The 11,273-nt window shown below is 44.3% G+C and overlaps 1 long non-coding RNA gene across 1 annotated transcript; it reads left to right on the forward strand.

Moving 5' to 3' along the window:
• The first annotated feature begins 2,370 nt into the window (after positions 1-2,370).
• LOC135183306 (uncharacterized) lies at positions 2,371-9,225 on the forward strand. The gene is made up of 2 exons (XR_010305497.1): positions 2,371-2,472; positions 8,685-9,225. It is a non-coding gene; the product is annotated as an uncharacterized LOC135183306 (long non-coding RNA).
• Positions 9,226-11,273: the final 2,048 nt, after the last annotated feature.

Below are 11,273 nucleotides of genomic sequence, written 5' to 3' on the forward strand. Positions count from 1 at the left end.
GAGAATAATATGAATGGTATCTAAATCCTCTGCTCCTCTGCAGTCTGTCTTGTCTGACATCAGCTACCCTTTCAAACCACAGACACAGAAGTCACAGCATCATAAAAAACAGAGCTAGAAGGGCCTCCAGACTTCCCTAGACTATTCCTTGTTCCTTGAATAGCCCTTTCAAAACCAGGTTTACATCTGTTTGCTTGTGCAGGAGCCTAATTATCCTCAGAAATCTCTTGCCTGTCACATAACTGTGCCTATCTGTGATTTAGCTCATCATCTGCTCTATCTTCAATGCTTGTTTACCAGTACATTTTTGGGACACCTCACCTTCATTCTGATGATGAACTCAAACTCTTTTCTAGCTTCTCCTGATGAAGCATGGCAAGTAGTTTGGAAAAGCTGCAGGGTATGATGCACCCAGCCCAGAGAATCTGACACCAGGCTTCCAGAAACTGCTTCACAAACATCACTGCAATGCTAACTTTAAGGATTCACATTTATGGATGAGAAAGCAAATAAGAACATAAAAGAAATTAAGAAATACTGATGGGAGTCAGAGCAATGGACCTTCCTGTTTATGACAGTGGCACTGGGAAATGCTAATCTGGAAGGTCAGGTGAAGCTGGCCACTTTCTATGTATCAGCAGGGACAACTCCAAGTAGATGAGGCTGCCCAGGGCCATATCAAGTCTGATCCTGAATGTCTCCATGGACAAGGCCTTAACCACACCCCTGGGCAACCTGTTCTTACTATGCTCGTTGTAAAGAACTTCTTCCTTATGTCCAACCCAAATCTACCCTGCTCAAATTAAAAACCATTGCCCCTCATCCTATCACTACAAGCCCTTCTAAACAGGCTTTCCCCAGACTTCCTGTAGGTTCTATTCACATATTGAAATGTAGTTTTAAGTTCTCTCCAGAACCTTGTCTTCTCCAGTCTCAACAGCCCCAATTCTTTCATCCTGTCTTTGTAGGAGAGGTGCTCCAGCCCTCTGATCATATTTGTGACCTTATTCTGGACCTTCTCCAGCAGGTCTATATCTCTTGTGTTGGGGGTCCCACAGCTTAACACAGTCCTCCAGGTGAGGTCTCACCAGAGCAGAGTGGCAGAATCACCTCTTTCCATCTGATGGCCATGCTTTTTTGATGCAGGTTAGGGTGTGGTTGTCCTTCAGTATTCAATTTCTGTGAGCAGAGTGTACAAAGTACTGGATATGAGAAGATCCATTTCCTCTAGGCAAAACATTGGGACTTGCAACTTAACTGCTCTGGGGAAGATGAGATGTGCTCACTAGTGATTGCTTCCAAATTAAGGACGAGAGCGACTTCCAGCTAGTCACAACTGTTCCACTGGGAGTGAGGCATACGGTACAAATAGATACTCCACAGGCCCTCCTTCAGAAACAAACCTAACACTGACTTAAAACTGCTTAGGATTTTTCACTCTCAGGCTGTAGTTGTCATTGACCTCTTTCATTTTTCCCACAAATGTGTGACCAGCAGCCCCTGTTGACCTATTCCTTTTTCACGTGGTCTTCCCTTGCTGGTGTTTCCTCATCCGTCACTGTTTCAGTTGTCAGTTTGCTGGACTATCCAAAGCAGGCTCCTGAAATTTTTGTCTTTTTTTCTCTATATAATACGAATTACATCCCTGCTCTTTCCTCCTGTAAAGATTTAATCCTGTCTGGAATGTTTTCCAAACTAGACTGCATTCAGTTATGGTAGAGTTTAAAGGGCTGGATGAAGATGACAAGCTCATTTCTTAGAACCTTAGAAACATAGAATCAAAGAATCACTCAGGGTTGGAACGGACCACAAGGATCATCTAGTTCCAACTCCCCTGCCATAGGCAAGGACACCCTACCCTAGAGCAGGCTGGCCACAGCCTCATTCAGCTTGGCCTTAAATATCTCCAGGGATGAGGCCTCAACCACCTCCCTGGGCAACCCATTCCAGGCTCTCACCACTCTCATGCTGAACAACTTCCTCCTCACATCCAGTCTGAATCTCCCCACCTCCAGCTTTGCTCCATTCCCCCTAGTCCTGCCACTACTTGATAGCCTAAAGAGTCCCTCCCCTGCTTTTTTGTAGGCCCCCTTCTGTAACAAAAAAGACTCCAGATAAATGTTTTTCAGCTACTAGAACTGGCTAGATTTGCGCTACCAATCTGTTTGTTTCTAGTACACAGATGTGCTGGGTTAAGACCATCCTAGGGTGTGGGAGTGGACTGGAAACCTGACCCCAGGTGGACAGAGAGACCTGGCCCCTTCTGGGCAGAGGACTCTCATGGGTTAAAGTTTATTCCACTCCCACTTCCTGCCCACAACCCTATTTAAGAGGCAATCAAGTTCCTGCTTGCTCTTTGGCTCCAGCCTTTGCCTGTGGAACTTCTCCTCGCTGCTGCTCCTGTCAACCACGTGGCCAGACCTGCTGCCTGGTTCTGAGTCCTGTACCCCAGGAGAATCCATTTCAATCCAGGTAATCCACTGCCATCCAACCTGATTTTGTACATGTATCTGTATCTATTTCCTTCCCTTCTATCTCTGTAACCTTCCTTTCCCTTAAATACCTTTTATTTCTGGTTAAAATTACTTTCTAACTTCCAAATCAGTGCAAAGTTGTTCTTTGGTTAGTTCACCCTTTCTAATCTTCTGCCTAATTTTTCCATAAGGAGAGAGGGAAGGCATCCTAAATTCTGAGCTGTTGGGCTTGTGGGCTCTGGGAAAGCTTAAATGGCAGCAAGAGATTTTGTCAGAAATTTTGGTCACATCAAAACGATCAAGGCAGGAACTCATGGTGAAAAAATAATTGTTCCCCAAACCAAAAATCCTGGATGTTCTCATGGGAATTCCTTCACCTCAAGTGGAAGCTTTGTGCAAATCACTGGGACTCTTCTGATCTGTTTTTCCTAAGCTGCAGCTGCATGCATCTCTCCAGAGAAAAACAACATGATGCATTCCCCAAGGCTCATCCCCTTGGAAGCCTCACACTCTCCGCCACTTCTGGATCCAATAGAGGATCAAACCATGGGAGTGGTTGGTCAGAGCCAAACCATGGAATAAAAAAAACATGAAAAGTTTTCAGCTTCAAGCATTAAATCTTAGCTAATGTTCATTAATACTGTCAACCTAGAAATCTAAGCTCACATTTTGGGGATAAACATCTTCTCAATGCAGGAAGAGTGTTTCGGTTCTAATTCAAATTCCCAGAGACTCAAATATATATTTGATAGAACCAATAACAATTTATAGAGTGCCCTTCTTTCTTCACTCTTCTTTCCCAAAAGGAAGGAATTAGATGTAGAGAGAGGAAAGCTAAGCACATCCAAATAAATAATAAATAAAGTTTAACAATAAATTTAAAAGGTATCTGAGGTAGTGAAGTCACAAAGGTATAGGGAAGGGAAAAGAGGATACAAAATGTGTCAATACAACCAGATTTTGGTGGTAATGGCAGTAAATGTCTAGAAGGTAAAATTACATATAGTTACAGTTCAAAAACAGCACAATACCCCCTTGTACAATTTTTCAGCTCTCTCCCTGCCCCAGACACAAAGAGGTCCAGAGGACTCACTGTCCCTATTTCCTTCCTCTGTATCTTTTGCAACCCCAAACAAGAAGATCAACATAGAATCATAGAATCAACCAGGTTGGAAGAGACCTCCAGTCCAACCTAGCACACAGCTCTGTCCAATCAACTAGACCATGGCACTAAGTGCCTCATCCAGGCTTTGCTTGAACACCTTCAGGGGCGGCAACTCCACCACCTCCCTGGGCAGCCCATTCCAATGGCAAATCACTCTCTCTGCCAACATCTTCCTCCTAACATCCAGCCTATACTTTCCCCAAGCACAACTTGAGACTGTGTCCCCTTGTTCTGTTGCTGGTTGCCTGGGAGAAGAGACCAACCCCCACCTGGCTACAATGTCCCTTCAGGTAGTTGTAGACAGCAATGAGGTCACCCCTGAGCCTTCCCTTCTCCAGGCTAAACACTCCCAGCTCCCTCAGCATCTCCTCATAGGGTTTGTGTTCCAGGCTCCTCACCAGCTTTGTTGTCCTTCTCTGGACACGTTCCAGTATCTCAACATCTCTCTTGAATTGAGGAGCCCAGAACTGGACAGCACTGACCAGTTGTTGAGTACAGGGGCAGAATAACCTCCCTTGTCCTACTGGCCACACTGTTCCTGATCCAGGCCAGGATGCCATTGACTCTCCTGCCCACCTGGGCACACTGCTGGCTCATCTTAGCTACTATCTACCAGTAACTCCAGGTCCCTTTTTTCCTGGCTGCTCTTCAGCCACTCTGTCCCCAGCCTGTAGCGCTGTAGAACGCTGCACTTGGTCTTGTTAGATCTTATCCCATTGGCCTCTGCCCACCCATCCAGACTGCCAAGGTCTCTCTGCAGGGCTCTCCAATAGATCAACACCAAGAGGCTGGAAGCAAGTAGGAGGCAGCCAGAGAGAGAGAGAGCAAGCTCATACAGTAAAATATAAGATATTCAGCTAATAGAATTAGACAAATTTACCTTATTATTATTCTGTATCCAATCCCTAAATCATTTATCCTTTAGACTGGAATTATCTGGGAAAACATATTGATAATTAAGACACTAGACCAAAGCACTAAAATGTAACAAGATGCAAAGCTCCTTTTTTTCCAGTACATGAATGTCTACAGAAAGGAATACAGCTACTCTACAGCATACCACAGCTGGCTTTATCAGTGTGTGATAATACAACATGAAAGTAAAGAAGTAAAAATACATGTTTTAAAACACAGGCTGTCTTGCTCCAGGAACACTTTCCTAAAGCTGTGCTTCCAAAGGAGCAAGAATGTTCATTGATCACAATGATCACAGACTGCTGGAACATGAAAGTCAGGCTGTCTGGTTGTTTTTTTCCCTTTGTATGTATATGTAGGGTGTGGTGTGGAGAACAAGTTTATACTAAAGAATACTTTTGTCGACCTTCAGCATACAGTCTCTCTTTTCTGTATCACTTCTACACTATGATATCCCTCACGCAACAAAGTCATGAGCTAATATTTGACACTTGTCTTGAACATCAGTTGTAAGTTTCATTGTATGGAAACTCACTCACAGGATCACAGGATATTAGAGGTTGGAAGGGACCCAAGCTGATCGAGTCCAACTCCCCTGCCAGAGTAGGACAATACTATCTAACACAGATCACAGAGGAACACATCCACACAGGCCTTGAAAGGCTCCAGAGAAGGAGACCCCACAACCTCTCTGAGAAGCCTATTGCAGTGCTCTGTGACCCTTAGAGTAAAGAAGTTCCCCCTTGTGTTGAGCTGGAACCTCTTGTGCTGCAACTTACACCCATTGCTCCTTGTCCTATCCCAGGGAGCAAGTGAGCAAGCAGAGTCTGTCCCCCCACTCCTGACCAGCCTTCAGATACTTTTAAACATTTATCAAATCCCCTCTCAGTCTTCTCTTCTCCAGACTAAAAAGTCCCAGGTCCCTCAGCCTCTCCTCATAAGCCATGCCCTCCTGTCCCCTCATCATCCTCATTGCCCTCCGCTGGACCCTCTCCAGCAGATCCCTGTCCCTCTTAAACTGAACACAGTATTCAAGATGAGGTCTCACCCAGGCAGAGTAGAGGGGAGGAGAACCTCCCTTGATCTGCTGGACACACTCTTCCTGATACACCCCAGGTTCCCATTTGCCTTCTTGGCCAGAAGGGCACATTGCTGTGCCATGGTTAACTTGGTTAACTTAATGCTCAGCTGAGAGTTATCAGTTATCTGAGTATAGCATTTCAAAATGAAGGCACTCCTGTATTTGCTAATGTCACTTGAAGGAATGTAACTAGCAATTAACACTCACTTCCATTTTGAGCACTTTTATTCCCACCTATGTTTTCTTGTGCAGTTTATGTGAGATTTAGGATATTAGATTGGTCCTTGATCCTTATATAGAAGAAAAGTTGGTTACTTTTCAGGACTTATAATACAAATTAAGCATTTTAAAAAAAAATATAGGCTTAGAGTGCTTTAATGTTTGACCCAGAAGAATTAGCTGGGAGGTAGAAATGTGGTCTCTGCAAACCTACAATTTACTGTCAATTAGAAAGGAGCAGCTAAGAGCAGGCAGGGCATACAATACAAGTTCTTTGCCCTTAGGAGCCTAGCAGCTTTCTTCACTGCTAGGAAAGCTGCTACACTCAGGAGTGCACACATACAGATGTACTTGTTGTGTATATTGATGTGCAAGAGAGACAGCAAGGTTTTAGTGATGGGGGAGGAGCAAAAGACCTATGCACTTCATAAATGAACTTTCTGGAGGTGACCCCCACTTGTGGACTTTTTATACCTTGTTGAGATTAAGAAAAACTCAACACTCCAAGCACAATGACATTCAAGCTCTGTTTTAAAAAGCTAATTATCAGATTAATGTCTACGTGAGGGATACATTACTGCTTCTTAATAGTAATGGTGTGGCAACTCTACTTCTGTAGAGCTTACAGCACTTACTATTTTTGAACAGAACAATTAGTTCTATTGCATGTCGTTTCCAAACCGGCTGAGCACTCTTCTGGCTCTAAATGCATGCAAATGTTAAAGTGCCTCAGCTATTTTCTGTGAATGCACAGGAATGCCCCACGGGAGCCAGTGCAGCCCCAGTGAGCTCATCTGCTGTTCCACCCAAAACCTGGCTACAAAGCCCAAAAGCAACTCATTGCTTCCAAGCTCTCAGCACATGACATGGATAGGGAGTGAGGACAAGGGAAAGGAAATGCTCAGTGGGAGAGGACGAGCTCAGTTCAGAGACAGTCCATCTCTCAGTCCTGGTGATGAAGGATTTTACTGCTCTTGTAACAGTGAAAAAGAGATGTCTCATAGGAGGCCATGGGGAGGAATTTCTGTACAACTACGGGGAGAAAAGAAATCAAAATTACTCTGAGGTGGTTTGGGGTAATATATTTGTAACTGGGAACAGGCAGGGATTTGTTGTTGTGTTTTTGTGAGGCAATGGTAGCCCTCCTGGAGCTGAAGAAAAGTAAGAGGTAGGAGAAGGATAGATGCCACTCTGAGGTTTCAATTCCTAAAGGTAGAGATCATCAAAAAGGATCTGCATAAAGGAAAAATATAAGCCTTTTGGGCTATACTTCTGCTGGAAACATGAGATATGGAATAAAGGAAAGGAAAACTGAAGTTCTTCAGAATGGCAATTCCTCACCTGAGACAGTAAAAGCTGTGGAGCAAGGATGTGAAGGTCTGAGGTAGTAGAAGGCCCTGGAGGAGAGGTATGGGATATGTAGTTGGATATGGCTTCAGTAGCAAAGCTGGACTGTTAGGAGTACAACACAATCTTTCCCACAAGCTGCAAAGATCAGCCAAGGTCTTCCTTGGCTGAGTAGTTCTCAGTATTTCTCACTCACTGTGTGCTTCTCAGATTTCACAGTCACTGTCCATAACTTTACAGCTTGCAGGACTCCATCAAAGATTTTAATTTACATCCTTCACTGGAGTGAGTAAGTGTATGATATTTTTCAGAGCCCGTGTGTTTTTTTTCCCACGTCCATGCTCAGGTAATGGAATTGCATAATTAGTCCTGAGTACTGCTATTGCCTCAGACTCCTGCATTCACTGTGAATAAATGCCATTCATGGATGCCTCCAGTCTTTCCCACAAACCTTCATTAATTAAGATTGCCTAAGTGTAACTTATCAGAAGATATCAGAAAGAAACAGGATGTGTCTGTTCCTTCATACCAGTGGAAACCACAACAATGAAGTAACCAAACAAAGGATGCAGTTTCCAACAGTGCCTGTTTGTAGGTGCACTGTTAAATGCAAACTTAGAGGGCATGCTGCATCCACCCAGGACTCTGTTATTTAAAGCTGTCACTTCACAGCATGTCATTCCAAGGAGAGCATCCTGGAGAAATATCCCAGTCTTTCCACACTGGTGAGCTTGCAGGTCCTGTGAGTGGTTTTCCACATGAAGATCCTGTCACTCCATAGCTCTACTTCATAACAGCAACATGAACTGTGCCTTCCTATACTGTGCACAATCCTTCTCCTGTTCTGTGCTGAGGTAACCTACATCTCTATCCAAGCCTCTGTTCTGAGCTAGGGCTCCTACCCCCTTGCTGCATGCCCATTCTCACCCATCTTTATTTGTCACAGCTGTTTTGTTTTTTGGTCAACAAAATGGGTTATTTCTGAATAACAAGGCATGAATGTCAGTATAATGAGAGAGAGACTTGCTAGAACTTTGCTTGGCTGGGGAGTCTACATCTGGTGCCTCTGCTCGGCCAGCAGGCATCAGCTGTTTCCTAATCAGCATGGCAATAGGATCCCCACAATTCAAACGGGCAGCAGCAAATCAGGAAGAAGACAGAAGGGACCTCACACTTCAAAAGCCTGAGCGACTTTTAGGGAGGTGAGAACACAGGACTGAGGGCAGCTGTTTGCAGGCTTGGTATGGATCTGTCATTTCCCAACACATCCCCAAAAGCAGCAGCTTTCTACCATGCTGGGTCTCTGGCAGCTCTCAGCATTTCCTCCAGTGTGCTTCAGACTCCCAGCTGTAGACACCTTTTCCTCCTTTGGCTCAGTCCTGTTGTTCAAGAAGAGTACCAGGATGGTAGTTCCTGGCAACTGCTAGTCCACAAGCTTTCAGAGAGGATGAAAATCTTTCATGCTGGATCACTTTATTCATAGATCAAAGAGACCAGAACATACCCCAGAAGAGACCAAAATGGGAATAGTGATCTTGTCACTCACTTGCACAGTGGAGAAAGCCTCACTAGGCTGATGATCTTCTGCTGCCCTTCCTGTACCTCTGCCATGAAAAAGTCACACTCCAGAACTTTCATCAGCTGAGGAATTTATACTAATTTCTAAGCTACTTGCTTGTTTTGTGGCTTTCAGTAGCAGAGCAGTGGCAAGATCTCACTATGGACATGAAAGAGAGAGGGTGAATGAAACCAAAGGTTCGCAGACCTCCAGTGACCTGACTGAAGGTGAACGGAGCACCTACTCCCTTGTGGGCTATGGACAACAAAAGTCATTGATATGCACAACCTTTACTACCTTCCTGAGGCACCACGTCTTGAAGCAGAGCTTTGTGCTTCTTTTGCAGTCAGTTGCTTCTGTTAGCCAAGCTGCTGCAGGCAAAACACGTTAAGAGGTTTTTTTTTATCAAGGCTGCATTCCTGCCTTCTGTGTTATTAATAAATGAGTAAAGATAGCTTGTAGTATTTTTTGCTTCTGTAATGTGTTCTATCTGTGGAATCTCAGAACATTTTGGGAACATTCATTAATTAGACTTGCAGCACCACCATGTATCAGCTAATTGTTTGCTTTAGATTAGTTTCCACCTGCTCTGGATGCACTATGTCCCATATCCAAAAGAAACTATGTCAGGACATGTGAAGCAGATGGACGTGGTATTAACATGTCCATGCTGCCCAAATCTCTTGTCTGTACTGTAGCATCAGATTACATGCTTTAGAAAAACACTCTAGTCCTGGAACTGAGATGCTTGGATAATCACAGTGCTATATGTGCTGTAACAGCTGGCTTAAAAAACAAGTGAACGAGTTGGAGGCTAAATTCAGATCTGAAGGGTTTAGCTTTTTTTGACTATGTAGACCTTTTTTTCCATTGACTTGTGTTGCCTAAATTTAAACTCCTTTTTTGGGCTTCAGTTGACCTACTAGTATTGGGAATTTTAGAACTGTTTTTAGCAAGGAGTAATATGTTTCTGTATAGCTAAGTTTCCATATAGCTATGTTTCTTCTCGTTTATTCAGACATCTCTGTTTCTCCTGTTTGTGTTTGCAAACCCTCTGTTTACATAGTTCTCAGAATGGTAACAGTTGGAAAGGACCTCTGAAAACCATCTAGTCTAATCCCTGCCTGCTAGAGCAGTCATGTTTCAAATATGTACAGAGACAGAGGCTCCACAACCTCTCTGGGTAGCCTGTTCCAGTGCTCTGCCACTCTTAAAGTGAAGAATTCATTCCATATGTTTACACCTCCTGTGTCCAGTTTACATCTATTGCCCCTTGTCCTGTTACTGTACACCACTGAAAAGAGTCTGGCTCCATCCTCCTGACACTTGCCCTTTATGTAATTATAAGCATTAATGAGATTTCCCTCTCAGAGTCCTCTCCTCCAGACTGCAGAGACCCAGTTTTCTCAGCCTTTCCTCATAAGGGAAAGACATTCCATTCCCTAACGATCTTCTTGGCTCTCTGCTGAACACTCCAGCAGTTCCTTGTCATTCTTGAACTGGGAAACCCAGTTGAGTACTCACTAGGACAGAGCAGAGGAGGAGGGTAACCTTCTGTGACCTGGTAGCCACACTCATCTTAATATTTCCTAGAATGCTATTTGCCTTCTTGGCTGCAAGAGCACGTTGTTGGCTCATGGTCATCCTGCTGTCCAGCATGACTCCTAGGTCATTTTCCCCAGATATGCTCTCCAGCAGGTCAACCCCTAATGTGTACTCTCCCATGAGGTTGTTCTTTCCCAGACACAGTGCTCTAGTTGCCCTTGTTGAATTTAATTATGTTTCTCCCCACCCAGCTGTCCAGGTCATAGAATCATAGAATCAACCAGGTTGGAAGACACCTCCAAGATCATCCAGTCCAACCTAGCACCCAGCCCTAACCAATCAGCTAGGCCATGGCACTAAGTGCCTCAGCCAGGCTTTGCTTGAACACCTCCAGGGACAGTGACTCCACCACCTCCCTGGGCAGCCCATTCCAATGCCAATCACTCTCTCTGCCAACAACTTCCTCCTAACATCCAGCCTATACTTTCCCCAGGCACAACTTGAGACTGTGTCCCCTTGTTCTGTTGCTGGTTGCCTGGGAGAAGAGACCAACCCCCACCTGGCTACAATGTCCCTTCAGGTAGTTGTAGACAGCAATGAGGTCAGCCCTGAGCCTCCTCTTCTCCAGGCTGCACACCCCCAGCTCCCTCAGCCTCTCCTCACAGGGTTTGTGTTTCAGGCCTTTCACCAGCTTTGTCACCCTTCTCTGGACATTTTCTAACATCTCAACATCTCTCTTGAATTGATGTTTTCTCAAAGAAGATATGAAGACTGCAAGAACTAATATATCTGGGATAAGGTTGCTGAAACTTTAAAGTGATGGCTTAAAGGTAATTTCTTTTGTGGTCCTGAGTTTTATTTTCTTCCCCATTCCCTTTGTTCATTTCTGCATTTATGTGCTGAATCAATATAATGCCAGGGGAAAAAATAACCTATGGAATGATAAATAAATCTGCCACATATAGTCTG

Source organism: Pogoniulus pusillus, chromosome 18 (assembly GCF_015220805.1).
Source record: "Pogoniulus pusillus isolate bPogPus1 chromosome 18, bPogPus1.pri, whole genome shotgun sequence".
NCBI classification, from domain to species: domain Eukaryota; kingdom Metazoa; phylum Chordata; class Aves; order Piciformes; family Lybiidae; genus Pogoniulus; species Pogoniulus pusillus.